The 17412-nt window shown below is 34.5% G+C and overlaps 1 protein-coding gene across 2 annotated transcripts in view; it reads right to left on the bottom strand.

Annotated features, from left to right (window-relative positions):
- PCCA (propionyl-CoA carboxylase subunit alpha) overlaps positions 1-17412 on the bottom strand; it is a 492766-nt gene that overhangs the window by 458253 nt on the left and 17101 nt on the right. The window lies entirely within an intron of this gene.

Below are 17412 nucleotides of genomic sequence, written 5' to 3' on the forward strand. Positions count from 1 at the left end.
ACTCTTTACAGATGAGGAAACTGAGGCAAACAAGACTAAATGACTTGCCCAGGGTCATACAGTTAGTACATGCCTGGTACATAATAGGTGTTTAACAAATATTTATTAATTTTTTAACATGCTTTTAAATTTTACCTAGAAAAGGTCTAAGTAAAATAATGATTATATCAACAGATGCAGAAAAATATTTTGATAAAATACAACACTCATTCCTATTAAAAAAACACTTGAAAACATATTTATAAAGGGATGTTTTTCCTTAAAATAATAAGCATCTACTTAAAACCATTACCAAACATTATTTCTAATGAGGATAAGCTAGAAGCTTTCCCAATAAGATCAGGAGTCAAATAAGGATCCCCATTATCATGATATTATTCATTATTATACTAGAAATCCTAGCAATCTCATTAAGAGAATAAAAAAAATAGAAGTAGTCAAAATGGGGACTAAAGTAATAAAACAATCTCTTTTTTGCAGACAACAGGATGATATACTTGGAAAATCCTACAGGTCGAATAAAAAATTAATGGGAACACAATAATTTTAGGAAAGTAGTAGGATAGAAAATAAACCCATATAAATCATCAGCATTTCTATATATCACCAATAAAACCCTACAAAAAGAGATAGTAAGAGGTATCCCATCTAAAATACGGTAGACTGTATAAAGTAGCTAACCAAAATAAACCCAGAAACTACATGAACATAATTATAAAACGCCTTATACAAATAAAGTCAGACTTAAAAATTGGAGAAATATTAAATGTTCATAGGTAGGCAGAGCCAATACAATGAAACTAATTTATTCAATGCTATCCCAATTAAATTACCAAAAACAATTATTTAATTGAGCTGGAAAAAATAATTTAAAAATTCATTTGGAAGAACAAAAGGTCAAGAATATAAAAGAAATTAATGGGGGGGGGGGGGAAGGGTAAAAGAAAGAAGTTTAACAGTACCAGATCTTAAACTATACTATAAGAGGGTTATTACCAAAACTATCTAGTCCTAACTAAGAAAAAGAAAGGTCAATCAATGGAACAGAGCAGACCTACAATACACAGCAGCAAATGATTGCAGTTGCCTTGTGTTTGATAAATATGAAGATTTAAGTTTTGGGGATAAGAATTCATTATCTGGTAAAAATTACTAGGAAAACTGGAAAAAAGGCTGGCAGAAATTGGGCACAAACCAATATCCTACACCATTTACCAAAAAAAGGTCAAAATGGATACATAACGTAGATATAAAGGGAGACATCACAAGAAAATCAAAAGAACATGGAACATGTTACTTGTCAGACTTATGGATAAGAGAATAATTTATGAATAAACAAGGGATAAAGAGCAATGTGAGGTAAAAAATAGATAATTTTGGGGGGCAGAGCCAAGATGCCTGAGTAGGAAGATGCACATACAGTAGCTGTTCCCCCACAGCCTATGAAATACCTGTAAAGAAGGACTCTCAACAAATTCTAGAGTAGCAGAAGCCACAGAACAAAGGAGTGGAGGAGATTTCTAGCCCAGAGTGACCTGAAGAACCAATGAGAAAGGTTTGTCACACCGGACACTGAACCCAGGCCAGCCTCAGCCTCTCAGCACCAGGAGGAGCAGGATGAGCAGGCTTCTAGGGCAGAATCTCTGGCCACAGCACATATCCCTCAACACACAGGCACTAAAGGTCAGTGAGAGGGATTTTTCAGCTGGCCAAGAAGGGAGTAGGGTGTCCCCATAACTCAGGTCTCCTCAGGTGGCAGCAGTGGACAGGGGCTCACATCCATTGTTGAAAGCCTAATCTTAAAGTCCCTGAGGGAACTGAGCCCTGCCTGGTGCCCTGCCCCTGCCTGAACAGCTGATCTTAATCTCACACTGAATAGCAGCCCTGTCCCCACCTAAAGCCCCTAGAGCACTAGAGCAGCTCATCTGAATCTCAGCCCCCAGTGCTGGCTTGGCCAAACTGGAAGTGAGGTGGTTGTGCAGAGGAAACTCAGAAGTCAAGTAACTGGCTGGGAAAATGCCCAAAAAAGGGGAAAAAAAATAAGACCATAGACGGTGACTTTCTTGGTGAACAGGTGTCTCCTCCCATCCTTTTGGATGAGGAAGAATAAGGTATGCTGTCAGAGGAAGTCAAGGCCCCTGCCTCCAGGGCCCCCAAAGGGAACTTAAAGTGAGCTCAGGCAACAGAAGAGCTCAAAAAGTGAGTTAGCAGCCTGCTAAAGGAAAACCAAAAAAAATGCTGAGGAAAATAACAGCATTAAAAAGAGGCTAACTCAACTGGAAAAAGAGGTCCAAAAAGCCAATGAGGAGAAGGAGGCTTTAAAAAGCAGAATTAGTCAAATGGAAAAGAAGATTCAAAAGCTCACTGAACAAAATAATTCATTGAAAGAGAGAACTGAGTTCAGGGAAATGAATGACTATGAGTTAAACCAAGCAGTTAGTAAACAAAACCAAAAATTTGAAAAAACAGAAGATAATGTGAAACATCTCACTGGAAAAACAACTGACCTGGAAAACAGATCCAGGAGAAATAATTTAAAAATTATGGGACTACCTGAAAGCCATGATCAAAACAAGAGCTTAGACATTACCTTCCATGAAATTATCAAGGAAAACTGCCCTGATAGTCTAGAACCAGAGAGCAAAATAAATATTGAAAGAATCCACCTATTACCTCCTGAAAGAGACCCCAAAAGAGAAACTTCTAGGAATATTGTGGCCAAATTTCAGAGTTCCCAGATCAAGGAGAAAATATTGCAAGCAGCTAGAAAGAAACAATTTGAGTACTGTGGAAATACAATCAGGATAACACAGGATCTGGCAGCTTCAATATTAAGGGATCAAAGGGCTTGGAATGGGATATTTCAGCTGTCAAAGGAACTGGGATTGAAACCAAGAATCACCTATACAGCAAATCTGAGTATGATACTTGAAGGAAATAAATAGTCATTCAATGATGTAGAGGACTTTCAATCATTCATATTGAGGAAAAGAGCAGATTTGTATAGAAAATTTGACTTCCCAAGACAAGAATCAAGAGAAGCATGAAAAGGTAAACAGGAAAGAAAAATCATAGAAGACTCTCTAAAGCTGAACTGTTTACATTACTACATGGAAAGAAAATATTTGTAACTCTTGAATCTCTTCTCAGTATTTGGGTAGATGGAGAGATTGTACATACACACACACACACACACACATATAGATAGAGAGTACAGGGTGTGTTGAATCAGAAGAAATGATATCCACACAAAAAAATAAAATAAAATAAAATAAAAATTAAGGGGTAAAGGAGGAAAATTCTGGGAAGAGAAAGGGAGAAATGGAACAGGGAAGGCTATAACTCATAAAAGAGATAAGAGAAATCTTATTCAGTGGAGGAGCAAAGGGAGAAGGGGAGAGGGGAAAAATGAAGCTACTCTCTCCACATGTGGCTGAAGGAGGGAATAACATGCTCACTAAATTTGATATGAAAATCTATCTTACACTACAGGAAAGTAGGGGAGGAGGCAACAAGTGGAGTGGGGGGACTGATAGAAGGGAGGGCAAATGGGAGAAGGGAGTCACTAGAAATAAACACTTTTGAGAAGGGACAAGGTCAATTGTGGGAGAAAAAATAAGGGGGGATAGAGCAGGACAGAGGGCAATATAATTAGTATTACACAACATGATTATTATGGAAGTCTTTTGCAAAACAACACATATTTAGACTATATTGAATTGCTTGCCTTCTCAGTGGGGCTGAGGACAGGGGGAGGGAGAGAAGTTGGAATTCAAAGTATTAGCAACGAATGTTGAGAATTTTTATTGCATATAATTGGGAAATAAGAAATACAGGGAATGGGGTACAGAAATTTAACTTGCCCTGCAAGAAAAGAGAGAAGATGTGAATAAGGGAGGGGGTCTGTGTGATAGAAGGGAGGGTACACTGAGGAAAGGAGTAATCAGAATGCAAGGGAGTGACAGGACATGTTACAAAGTAAGGTAAAAGCAATTAGTATTAAAAGAATTGACTGAATTAATTATTGAGAATAAATCAATGACATCTTTAGTTTGGGGAAAAGAATTTTAGTCTAAATTTCCTAGAGGAAGGTAACCTCAGGTAAAATTTGGCATTGATGGAAAAGTTAAGGTTTTAATGGTAAATTTGATTTTATGATTGCTACTTAATCAGGAACTAGAACATGTACAGAAAGGCATGTAAGCCACTTAAGACTTGCCTCAAAAGATGTTCCTTAGCCAAAGTGAAATTATAATCATATTTGAAACCTGGTTATTGGAACTTGCCATTTTTAGATGCTATGGGACTATTAAGTGACTGTTCTTCTGAGTCTACCTCCAGGTATGGATAGCAAGAAAGGTGGTCTGAGCCTCCAATCCATGATGCCAGTAAGCCTGTGAGATGCTGGTAGGAACTGCAAAAGGTGATTTCATGGGAAGGGTGGGAGAGTGGCTGTTCAGCCTGGGCTGAGGTAGGATTCTCCTGACTCAGTTTCCCCACTGATGCCTGGTGGACTTTAAGCCTGACTGAATGCAAGTGGACAATCTAATCCTGCCCGGAACTGACATAAAGTTGGGGAGATATTGTATCCCTGCAATGTCCCTACTCTTGGTGGCAATTTCCTGTAGTCAAAAGGTTTGTAAGCTTAATACCAGATCAATTAAATTGTAGATTGCTGGTAGGTGAACATCCAAGGTTAAGTCTAAAATTAAGCTATTAGGCGTAGGACTTAGACCAACAACGAGTTAAGGTCCTTTAATTCTTAGTAATACTGTGGAGACAATTAGGTCAAGAGCTTGTGAAGTTAGCATACATAAATATAATTTGTGTCTCAGTTGGTTAATGTTTAAAAAAAATTCTTTTGTGGTTCATATTGTAAATGCTTTAAAAAGAAGTATCACCTGACCAAACGTTTGAATTGTTTTATCTGTTATAAACTGTGTTAAAAATGAAAAATAAAAATAAATAAAATAGATAATTTTGATTACATTAAATTAAAAAGGTTTTCTACAAATAAAACAAATGTAGCAAAGGTTAAAAGAAAAACAGAAAATTGAGAGAAAAATTTTTATAGACAGGTTCTCAGATAAAGGTGTCATATGGGTAAAGAAATTACCCAAGTTGGTAAGAATAAAAGAACTATAACTCTACATGTAATCTGCTCTCAGTTAAGAAACAGGGAAAGAAAGATGGCATTTACAAGCAGGATTTCATGTAGAAACAAGAGGGAGATGGTTTCCAAAGAAAAAAGGAAACTCTAACAACAGTCCCCACTTTTCATGGTTTGATTCCTTCAATATCACCTACCCTCTGCAAAACCAACAACTTTTGCAATCATAATTTTTCCTTACAACAATCTGTTCTAAGCTATAGTCTCCAAGCATATACTGTGATCACAGAAGTATCTTCCATATATGCATTCATTTATTCATTCTAATATTTATTTAACACTTTTAATGTACACATTTAGAGATAGTGGATAGGGCACTGGGCCTGGAATCTAAGTTAAATTCAGCCTCTGACACTTATTAGCTGTGGACCCTGGGCAAGTCACTTAACTTCTGTCTACTATGATTTCCTCAACAGAAAAATGGGAATAATAATAGCACCTTCTACTCAGGGTGGTTGTGAAGATCAAATAAGATAATATTTGGAAAGCAGATGACATAGTAGATGGCAAATAAATGCTAGTGATCATGACTATTAGATTAATTGCAATCAAATAATAGTGAATTATTAGACTGCACATGTATATTTCTAACAGTTAATCTGTTACCTTATACAACAGTCCTCATTAGGGCTCCTAAAATATGAAAAAGATGTTTAAAATAATTAGCCTATGGGTGAAAAGATATAATGATCAATTATAGTTGTGCTTAGACTCACACTGTGCATTTTAAAAACTGCAATTCATTGCTTAAACTAAGCTTAAAGAAAGTAAAGTGTTATCAAAGAATAATCAACACAAGTCTAATACTTATATTATTATATTACAGTATATATATTATTATATATATCTTATAGTATTATATTATGATACTTATAAGTTTAATACTTATATTAGCAAACTGTATTAACCCAATCATTACCAAGTAGTTACAAATATAAATAAAGGAGGACAGAAGTGAATAGGGGTACCCAACCTGGAATTTATAAGGAAAAGTCATTAATTCAATAAACATGTTTTCTTATTGTACAAGGTATTGTATGTTTTAAACTTTCATAAAAAAGCTTAGTCTTTTACTAGCATATTGCCAGGTACCTAGTGAATAACATTCAATAAACAGGTAACTATACTTGTAATTCTGGTAAGCCTGTATTTAAACACATTGCAAAATGTGATAAAAGACTAAAAATTAAAGTAAGTATAAAATTACCTCAATATGAGTTCCAAATAGATGGTAGAAACCACAAGACAACCAATATCTAACAAAACTTTACCCAGAATCAAGTTAACTGTGGCATCACAGGAAGCATACTAAACTAGTAGTCATTTGACCTTGGTTCTAATTTTACCAAGGCCATATGGCCTTGAGCAAGACATTTAACTTGTTCAACTCCAAGGTTCCTCACAGTTCTAAAATTTTCTGGCTTCTATGTCCTAAAACCTTAAACAGAACTAATAAGATGCATTATTACAAATATAAGGCATATTTCTACTTAAGTCATAATCTTTCCAATAGTTTCTCAGATTGTCCAAGAGGGCATTCACAATGGAAGGTAATGAGTTCAATTCAACTAACTGAAGAGAAAAAGTAGCTAGAATAAAGATTACAAGCAACTTGATTAAAATTTAATTACAGATGTTAATTTCTACATAACATACCTAAACCTTATGGTATTCTGCTTCCTAGTATAGAGAATCATTAATCATCTGGAGTTTTCAAAATATTGTGACTGTTGTTCATGAGCTAAAAAAAAAAATGCAATGAGTTTTTAACTTAGAAATTTTATTGAGTTGTTTCAGTTCTGTCCAACTCTTCGTGACTCTACTTGGGGTTTTCTTGGCAAAGATACTGGAATGGTTTGCCATTTCCTTCTCCAGCTCATTTTTGAGATGCAAATACAGAGGCAAACAGGATTGAGCGACGTTCGCAAGATCACACAGCTATGAAATGTCTGAGGCCAGATCAGAACTCAGAAAGAGGTCTTTGGGATTCCAGGTGTGGCACTCTATACACTGTGCCACCTCGACACCCAATACTTTTATTTACTATTTTGTTGTTATTCAGTCTTTTTTCAATCACAAAATACTGCACCCCAAATTGTGAGGCATCAACATTACTATTTATATTCTATAGAACTTAATGTCTTTGTAAACATCAACCTGAAAAACATGTCTTCTTACAAGATCATAAGATAACATGGAAGCAATTTTCCAGACCAAAATAACTTAGAAGAACTGAAGGAAAGGTCTATCTCACTTGGGTAAAAGGAGAGCACAGCTTAGTTCAGGGAATGTCTAAGCAAGTCAGTGGGAAGCCCCTAGCCCTCACTCAGATCAGCAATGAAAGCCCTACAAACCCTATTCCACAAGTCAACGGCACAGCAGGCCAGTTGTGAGGCCTCCAGCCCCTTTACAGCCAACTAGTGGTCAGACCTGGCAGGCAGATAGGCCCCAGCCCAGCCAGCTAGACTAGGCCAAACAACCCCAGTACAGCCAGTGAGCTGCCAGCCCCAGACACAAGTCAATAGCCAGCCTCCTGCCCCCTGCACAAGAAGTTTGGGAAAAGAGCAGAGTACTTTGAGCAGAGTCAACTTTAAAAGTCACAAAATAAGCTGGAAAATGAGCAAAAAAGAAGAAGCTCTGACCACAGAAAGCTGGTAAGACAAGAAGGAAGATCAAAATACAAACTCAGAAGAAGACTACCATGCCAAAATACCTACATGAGAAGCCTCAAAGAAAAATATCAATTGATCTCAGGCCATACAAGAATTCAAAAATGATTTTAAAAATCAAGTAAAAGAGGCAGAAGAAAAATTGGGAAGAGAAACAAGAGAGATAGAAGAAAATCATGTAACAAAGTCAACAGCTTGGCAAAGGAGGCAAAAAAAAAAAAACCTGAAAAAAGTAACACTTCAAAAACCAAATAGACCAAATGGTAAAAGAGATGTAAAAATCCAATGAAGAGGAGAATGCCTTGAAAATTAGGATTAGCCAAATGGAAAAAGATATAAAAAGTTCAGTGAAGTCCTTAAAAAGCTGAACTGGGCAAATGGAAAAGAAGTACAAAAGCTAACTAAAGAACATAATTTCTTAAAAATTAGAAATAGGCATGTGGAAGCTAATGACTTTACGATACATCAAGAAACAGCAAAAAAAAGTCAAAAGAGTAAAAAAACAGAAGAAAATGTAAAATATCTCATAAAAAAACAACTAACCTGAAAAATAGATTCAGGAGAGATAATTTAAGAATTGTTGGACTACTCTAAAAGTACAAAAAAAAAATAGCCTAGACATCACCTTTCACTTAATTATCAAGGAAAATTGCCCTGCTGTCCTAGAATCAAAGGATAAAATAGGCACTGAAAGAATACATCTATCACATCCCCTTAAAGAACTCCCAAAATGAAAACTCCCAGAAATATTATAGCCAAATTCCAGAGCTCCTTGGCCAAGGAGAAATTACTGCAAGCAGGCAAAAAGGAAAGAATTCAAGTATTGTGAAGCCACAGTCAGGATAGCAAAAGATTTAACAGTTTCTACATTAATGGACTGAAGGCCTTGAAATACAATATTCCAGAGGGGAAAAGAGCTAGAATTACAACCAAGAATCACCCATCCAGCAAAAAAGAGTATAATCTTAGAGGGAAAAAATGGTTTTCAATGAAATAGAAGCCTTTAAGCATTCCTGATGAAAAGATATGAAATGAATAGAAAATTTGACTTTCAAATACAAGACTTAAGAGAATGACAAAAAGGTAAGCGGGAAATAGAAATCAAAAGGGATTTTTAAAATTACTTTTAATTTTTAATTTATGTAATAAAACAAGCATTTCCATGACACAGTGTAATTTTAAAAATCATTGCACATGTAACTACAAATCTATAATCCACAACTTGCTATATTTCTTTTAAATATACGTTATCATATAATTTTTCCCCTTTTTTTCCAGCCCTTATTCCCATCCTACAGACTACCATCAGACAGAATTGTGAGTGTGTGTGTGTGTGTGTGTGTGTGTGTGTGTGTGTGTGTAAAATCATTCTACACATATTTCTATTTCTTACTTCTTTCTCTGGATTCAGATAGTATCTTCTTTCATATGTCCTTTATAGTTAATTTGGATATTTATAATAGCCAAAATAACTTATTCACTCAAAGTTGTTCTTAAAACAATATTGCTATTTACTGTATACAATGTTCTCCTTGTTCTGCTCATTTCATTCTTTATTATTTCATGCAAGTCTATCCATATTTTCCTAAGATCATCAAGCTCATCACTATTTATAAATGTAACCTCAAAATAAACAAGCAAGAAGTTAAGGAAGTGAATAGAATTCTGGAAAAGGTAGATAAGATAGACCTCTGGAGAAAAAGGAATGAGAATAGAAACAAATTTTTTCAGTGGTACATGGCACATACACAAAAACTGACCATGTACTGGGACATAAAAACCTCACAATCCAGTACAGAAAAGTAGAGATGGTCAATGCATCCTCTCTAGATCATGATGCAATAAAAATTATATGTAATACAAGGCAATGGAAAGACAGACCAAAAATTAATTGGAAACAAAATAATCTAATCCAATAGAATGAGTGGATCAAACAACAAATCATAGAAACAATCAATAATTTCATTCCAGAGAATGACAATGATAAGACAATCTACCAAAATTTATAGGACACTGTGAAAGCAGTTGTTAGGGTAAGTTTTGTATCTCTGAATGCTTACACGAATAAAATAGAGAAAAAGGAGACCAATGAATTGGGCATGCAACTGAAAAAGGTAGAAAAAAAAAAACAAATTGAAAATCCCCAAGTAAATATCAAATTAGAAATACTGAAAACCAAAGGAAAGATTAATAAAACTAAAATTAAGAAAACTATTGAATTAATCAATCAAACTGAGAGTTGGTTTTATGAAAAAAACAATAAAATAAACCTTTGGTCAACTTGATTAAAAAAAGAAAAAAACCAAATTACCAGCATTAAAAATGAAAAGAGTGAACTCACCTCCAATGAAGAGGGAATTAAAACAATAAATAGAAATTACTTTGGTCAACTGTTTGCCCATAAATCTGACAATCTATGTGAAATGGATGAATATTTACAAAAATATAAACTGCCCAGATTAACAGGAGAAAAAGTCAAATACTTAAATAACCCCATCTCAGAAAAAGAAATTAAATAATCCATCAATGAACTCCCCTAGGAAAAAATTTCCAGGGCCAGATGCTTTTTACGAGTGAATTCTATCAAACATTTAAGAACAGTCAATTCCAGTACTATATAGAGTATTTGGGAAAATTGGCAAAGAAGGGGTTCTATGAAGTTCTTTTTATGATACAAATATGGTGCTGAGGCCTAAACCAGAAAGACCCAAAATGGACAAAGAAAATTACAGACCAATTTCCCTAATGAATATAGATGCAAAAAATTTTAAATAAAATATTAATAAAAAGATTACAGCAACTTATCATAAGAATAATACACTTTAATCAGGCAGGATTTATACCAGGAATGGAAGGCTGGTTCAATATTAGGAAAACTCTCAGCATAATTGATCATATCAAGAACAAAACTAACAGGAACCATATGACTATCTCAATAGATAGATGCAGATAAAACTTTTGACAAAATACAACACCCATTCCTATTGAAAAGATTGGAGAGCACAGGAATAAATAGAGCCTTCTTCAAAATAATAAGTAGTATCTACCGAAAACCATCAGCAAGCATTATATGTAATGGGGACAAACTAGATGCATTTCCAATAAGATCAGGGGTAAAACAACGATGTTCATTATTACCACTGTTATTTAATATGGTGCCAGCAATGTTAACCTTAGTAATATGAAAAAGAAATTGAAAGAATTAGAACTGGCAAAGAAGAAATTAATTTATCACTCTTTGTAGACAACATAATGATATACTTAGAGAATCCTAGAGAATCAAGTAAAAAACTACTTGAAATAACAAACAACTTTGGCAAAGTTGCAAGATACAAAATAAACCCACATAAATCATCTGCATTTTTATACATTACTAACAAAACAGCAAGAGATAGAGAGATTCCATTTAAAGTTACTGCAGACACTATAAAATATTTGGGATTCTGCCTGCCAAAACAACCCTGGGACTATATGAACACAATTACAAACACCTTTCACACAAAGTCAGATCTAAATAATTGGAAATTGCCCATCAGTGGGGGGAATGGCTGAACAATTTGTGATATATGAATGTAATGGAAGACTTTGTGTTGTAAGATATGATGAACAGGCAGACTTCAGAAATACCTGGACAGAGTTATATAAAGTGATGCTGAGTGAAGTGAGCAGAACAGGGAGAACATTATATACAGTAACAGCCACAGTATGCAAGGACTGCTTTTGATAGACTTAGTCCTTCACAGCAATGTAAGGACCTAAAACATTTCCAAAGGACTCATGATGCAAAAAGCCATCTGCATCCAGAGAAAAAACTATGGCATCAGAACACAGAATGAAGCAGACGATTTTCTCTTTTGTTAAGTTTTGTTTTTAGTTTTTCTCATGGATTCCCCCATTTTGATTCTTCTGTGCAACATGACTAATGTGAAAATGTGTTTAATAGGAATGTATGTGTTGAATCCATGTAAGATTGCATGCCAACATGGGGAGGGAGTGGAAATGGGGGGAAGGAGAGAAAATTTAAAATTTATGGAAGTGATTATTGAAAACTGAAAACAAATAAATTAATTACAAAAAATTATTTTTAAAAAAATCTCTCTATATCTAGGTCATGCATCCATTTTGACCTTATCATGGCAAACTGTAACACATTGGTCTATGTCAAATTTCTGCCATACTGCTTTCCAGTTTTCCCAATAATTTTTACCAAATGATGAATTCTTATCCCAAAATCCTAAGTCTTTACATTATCAAATACAAGGTAACTATATTTATTTGTTGCTGTAAATTATGCGTCCACTCTGTTCTATTTCTTTTTTTTTTTTTGGAAGGGGGAGATGAGGCAATTGGGGTTAAATGACTTGCCCAAGGTCACACAGCTAATAAGTGTCCACTGTTTGAGGTCCCATTTGAATTCAGGTTCTCCTGACTCTAGAGCCAGTGCTCTACTCACTGCACCACCTAGCTGCCCCTTATTCCATTTCTTAATTAACTTTTCTATTTCTTAGCCAGTACTAGATAGTCTTAATAATTGTTGTCTCATAATATAGTTTAAGATCCAGTACTGCTAAACCTCCTCACTTTACTTTTTTTGCATTATTTCCTCTGATATTCTTGATTTTTTATTCTTCCAAATGAATTTTGCTACTTTTTTTTAATTCAGCAAAATAATTTTGGGGTAATTTAATTGGGATGTGATTGAATATAAAATTACTTTAGGTAAAATTGTCATTGTTATCATTATACAGTTCCAGGTTTTATTTTGGCAGGTACATTCCCAGGTATTTGATAATGTCTACAGTTATTTTAAATGGCATATCTCTTCCTATCTCTTCTTGCAAGGTTTTATTAGTGATATGTAGAAATGTTGATGATTTATATGGATTTATTTTATATCCTGCTACTTTGCCAAATATTACAACTAATTTTTTAGTTGAGTTTTTGGAATTTTCCAAGTATATTATCATCTACAAAAAGATTTAGTTTTATTACTTCATTCCCTGTTCTGATTTCATCCATTTCTTTTTCTTCTCTTAATGCTATTGCCAGGATTTCCAATAAAATAATGAATAATACTGGTGACAATGGGCATCCTTATTTGACTCCTGATCTTACTGGGAAAACTTCTAGTTTATCCCCATTGCAAATAATGTTTGCTGATGGCTTGAGGTAGAGGCTTCTTATCATTTTAAGGAAAACAATCTCTTTATACCTATGCTTTCAAGTGTTTTTTAAATAGAAATGAACGCTGTATTTTATCAAAAGTTTTTTCTGCATCTATTGATGTAATCATATTATTTTTGTCACCTTTGTTATTAATATAATTATGTTAACATTTTTCCTTAAGCTAAACTATCTCTGCATGCCTGGTATAAATCTCACTTGGACATAATGTATTATCTTAGTAATATATTATTGTAGTCTCCTGGCTAGTATATTATTTAGGATTTTTGCATTCATATTCCTTAATGAAATTGGTCTATAATTTTCTTTCTCTATTTGACTCTTCTTGGTATAGTATCAATGTCATATTTGTTGCATGAATGGAGTTTTGTAGGATCCCTTCTTTGCCTATTATTTCAAATAATTTAATACTGGAATCAGTTGATCTTTAAATGCTTGTATTCACTTGTAAATCCACTGGGACTGCCCTGTGCTTTTTTCTTAGGAAGATCATTTACAATCTGTCAATTTCTTTTTTCTATTCTAGGTCTACTTTAGATATTCTATTTCTTCTGCTAATCTGGGCAATTTATACTTCTGTAAATATTCTTCCATTTCACCTAAATTGTTAAATTTATTGGCATATAATTGGACAAAATAACTCTTTATGATTACTATATCTCATCTTCATTGGTAGTATATTCATCCTTTTCATTTTTAATATTAGCAATTTGGTCTCTTTTTTAATCATATTAACCAAAGATTTATCTATTTTACTGATTTTTTCAATACAACCAACTCCTTTAATTCAATGGTTTTTTATACTCAATTTGATTAATTTCAACCTTAACACTTAGGATTTCCAATTTAATGGTTAATTCAGGATTTTTAGTTTGTTCTTTTTCTAGTTTTTTTAATTGCATATTCAATTAATTGGTTTGATCTTTTTCTATTTTATGAATATAAGTATTCAGAGACACAAATTTTCTTCTGATCACTGTTTTTGCTACATCCCGTAGGTTCTGATATGTTGTTTCATTATTGTCATTTCCTTCAATAAAATTATGGACTGTTTTTATAATTTGTTGTTTAACTCAGTCATTCTTTAAGATTAGGTTCTTTAATCTCCACTTGGTTTTTAATCTGTTTCTATGGTCCCTTACTGCATTGTGATCTGAAAAGCAAACTTAATATTTCTGCTTTTCAATGTAAGATTTTTATGTACTAATATACAGCCAATCTTGGTAAAGGTACCAATGAACTGCTGAGAAAAAGGTGTATTCCTTTCTAATTCCATTCAATTCTTGCCAAACATCTATCACATCTAGCTTATCTAAAATTCAATTCAATTCCATGACTTCTTTCTTATCTCTTTTTTTTGGTTAGACTTATCTAGTTCTATGTGGAGAAGATTAAAATCCCCCACTACTATAGTACTGCTATCTCTCTCCAAATGTAAATCATTTAATTTTCCTTTTAAAAATTTAGATGCTATAGCATTTGGTACATTTGGTTCAGTATTGATATTGCTTCATTGTCTATGGTAACTTTTTTCAAAATGTAGTTACACTGTTTGTCTCTTTTTAATTAAATCGTCAATTTTCACCTTTTTTCCTCTGGGTTTACTGGCTACATTTCTCACCTAAAGATCAAGTCTCAAACCTAATTCACTCTGGAGCTCATAGACTGGAAAACAAGTCCCCACCCACCTAGCACAGAGTGGATTTAAATACAAAAATAATAACTGTTTCTCTTTTACCCAGGAACCCTGAGAGTCTTCTCCCAGTTTTGTTTTGTATTTTTATTAAAGGGGCCATCCCTTGAGCAATTACTTAAAGAAGCCTATTCATTGAATGGGTGTATGTCACTCTAAGTGAGAATGCAATAAGACCTTGGCCTGAAAGGGCCAGTGTCTCACATTACATCCTGGGCCATCTCCAGCTGTCCTGATGATTATCAGGCCCCTGGATCCAGATGACTCAGGAGAAGAAAGTGAGGTTGGTGACCTTGCACAGCTCTCCCTCACTCAAACCAAAATGAACTGCAAGTCATGTCATCATCTTGATGTCATAGTCCTATTTGAGAACAAAGGACAAAACACAAGAACAAATTAAATCATTAGCCATAACTTTGTCTGAGATCATAATTGGCAATCCTGCCTTTTTTGAATCAGCTGAAGCATAACAAATTCTATTCCAACCCTCCATTTTAACTCTGTGTGTATATCTCATTCTTGATGTGTTTCTTATAAACAACATATTACTAGATTCTCATTTTTAATTCATCCTGCTATACATTTCTATTTTATGGGTGAGTTCATCCCATTCACATTCAAGGTTATAATTGCTATTTGTGAATTTCTTATCTTTATTCACTATTGTCCTTCTCAGACTCTCTTTTTGCCCTAACCTAATTCTTATCTCCTCCCCTCACCCTCCTATTTCTTATTCACTCACACATAAAGTGTGAGGAAGAAAGACAAAGACTGAAAGCAGTTCTGATTAGGCTACTTTTTTTTTTTTATCAGTTGAAGAGGTGACTATCAATTTCAATAATAGGAGGTAAAGTAAGGAAATTACAATACACTGGAAGAATAGGATATAAAAGTCAGATATGCTTCATGACGGCTAATTTTTATGTATGAAACACTAAGCTAGTCACAAATGAGTTTCTTACAGAGTTTTGGCAATCTTGCCAAATTGCTATCATACCATCAAGACTTGAACCAGTAAGAAATGTACCTCACTGTAACTTTGAACCCAAATGCTCCAAATCCTCCATCTTCCAGGGAAAACAATCAGTGGCAGAACTAGCAAGGTTTTGCTCTTGATAAGTACTGGTTATGCAGCTTCTGCTATTATCCCGTGTGTTACCCTTTGCGAAAAGGGTCTTAAACTCACAAACTTAAAATGTTACAAAGCAGTTCTCAGATTATCTGGTCCTGGGCAATAAATAGACAAACACCAGATAACCAAACAAATGTATATGAAAGATTAGTGTTGATGAACTTCAAGAAAATAAAAACTTCAAGAAAATAAAAAAGATAAAATAACTATTTAATAAATATACTCATCTGAATACATATACTTTGATAAATTCCAAATGCTAAAACAAGAACTCCATCAAAAATGGAAGAAAACAGAATAAAGCATTTAAACTGTACTGTGGAGGCAAGTAGAAAAAATTATTAAAGGAACAGGTATGCTTATCTAAATCAATATAAAACATTTCTGTAAAAGACTACAACTAAACAAAAAAGAAAACAGATTTGGAAAAAATTACTTATTGAAGTTGAATATTTTAACCCATGAGCAATACTATATAATTATATTTGGGAAATATGCTTCCATAAACCAACGAAGTCAAAACTAGTACTCGAGGAGCCAGAGTGAGTCCCACAAAATGTGCCCCCAAAAAATAGAATAAAAGCTGCTCTAAAAATCAACTTTTAAAAGACAAATTCAGTTTACAGGGAAGTGGGAAACAGACCTAAAGATAAGACTTCAAACTTCAGGACACAAGACTCCCCATAAAAGGAGAGACCCTAAGAAACCAGCATCCTTGGGCAAATGCCTTACCCCCACAAGGTCTTGCTAGGGAGACTAGCACCAGAAGAAAGAATATGGAGCAGCCTGGCCAAGAAGCTATCTAATGATCCACTTTCTTCACCTGAAATAACACAAACTTTTCTTTTTGGGGGGAAGGGGGCAGGGACAGTTGGAGTTAAGTGACTTGTCCAGGGTCACACAGCTATTAAGTGTCTGAGGTTCAAATTTGACCTCAGACACTTAATAGCTTAATAGTCAGGTCCTTCCTGACTCTCAGGCTAGTGCTATCCACTTCAAAACCTAGCTGCCCCTACTATTTATTCCTAATTAACATCAAGTTGTTTCTCACTGCTTACAGGAGGATCTTGATGTCATGGTCCTCTTAAAGAACGAAGGACAACACACAACCTGTGAGTGAGCAGCAGCTCAGCTCAGCTCCTCTCCTTTACTCTCTCCTCAGTCCTTCTCCTCTCCTCTGCCTCCTTGCCTGGGGTGCTCTGTCCAGGGGAAGGTACACTTCAATGGCCAAAAGCTGTCTTTTTTCCTTTGGGTTTACTGGCTACATTTCTTGCTCAAAGTCAAGCCTTCAATCCAATTCACTCTGGAGCTCATAGATTGCACAACATGTCCCTGCCCTCCTAGTACAGAGTGAATGTAAATACTAAATAGTAACTGTTTCTCTTTTACCCAGCATCCTTGGGCAAATGTCTGAGTGTCTTCTCCATTCTGTATGGGTTTTTTTATTATTATTATTAAAGTGGCCATCCCTTGAGTAACTACTTAAAGAGGCCTATTCATTGAATGGGTATATATCACTCAAAGTGAGAATCTGACAAGACCTTAGCCTAAAATGGCTAGGGTC

The sequence above is a fragment of the Notamacropus eugenii genome, chromosome 6, assembly GCF_028372415.1.
Source record: "Notamacropus eugenii isolate mMacEug1 chromosome 6, mMacEug1.pri_v2, whole genome shotgun sequence".
NCBI lineage: Eukaryota > Metazoa > Chordata > Mammalia > Diprotodontia > Macropodidae > Notamacropus > Notamacropus eugenii.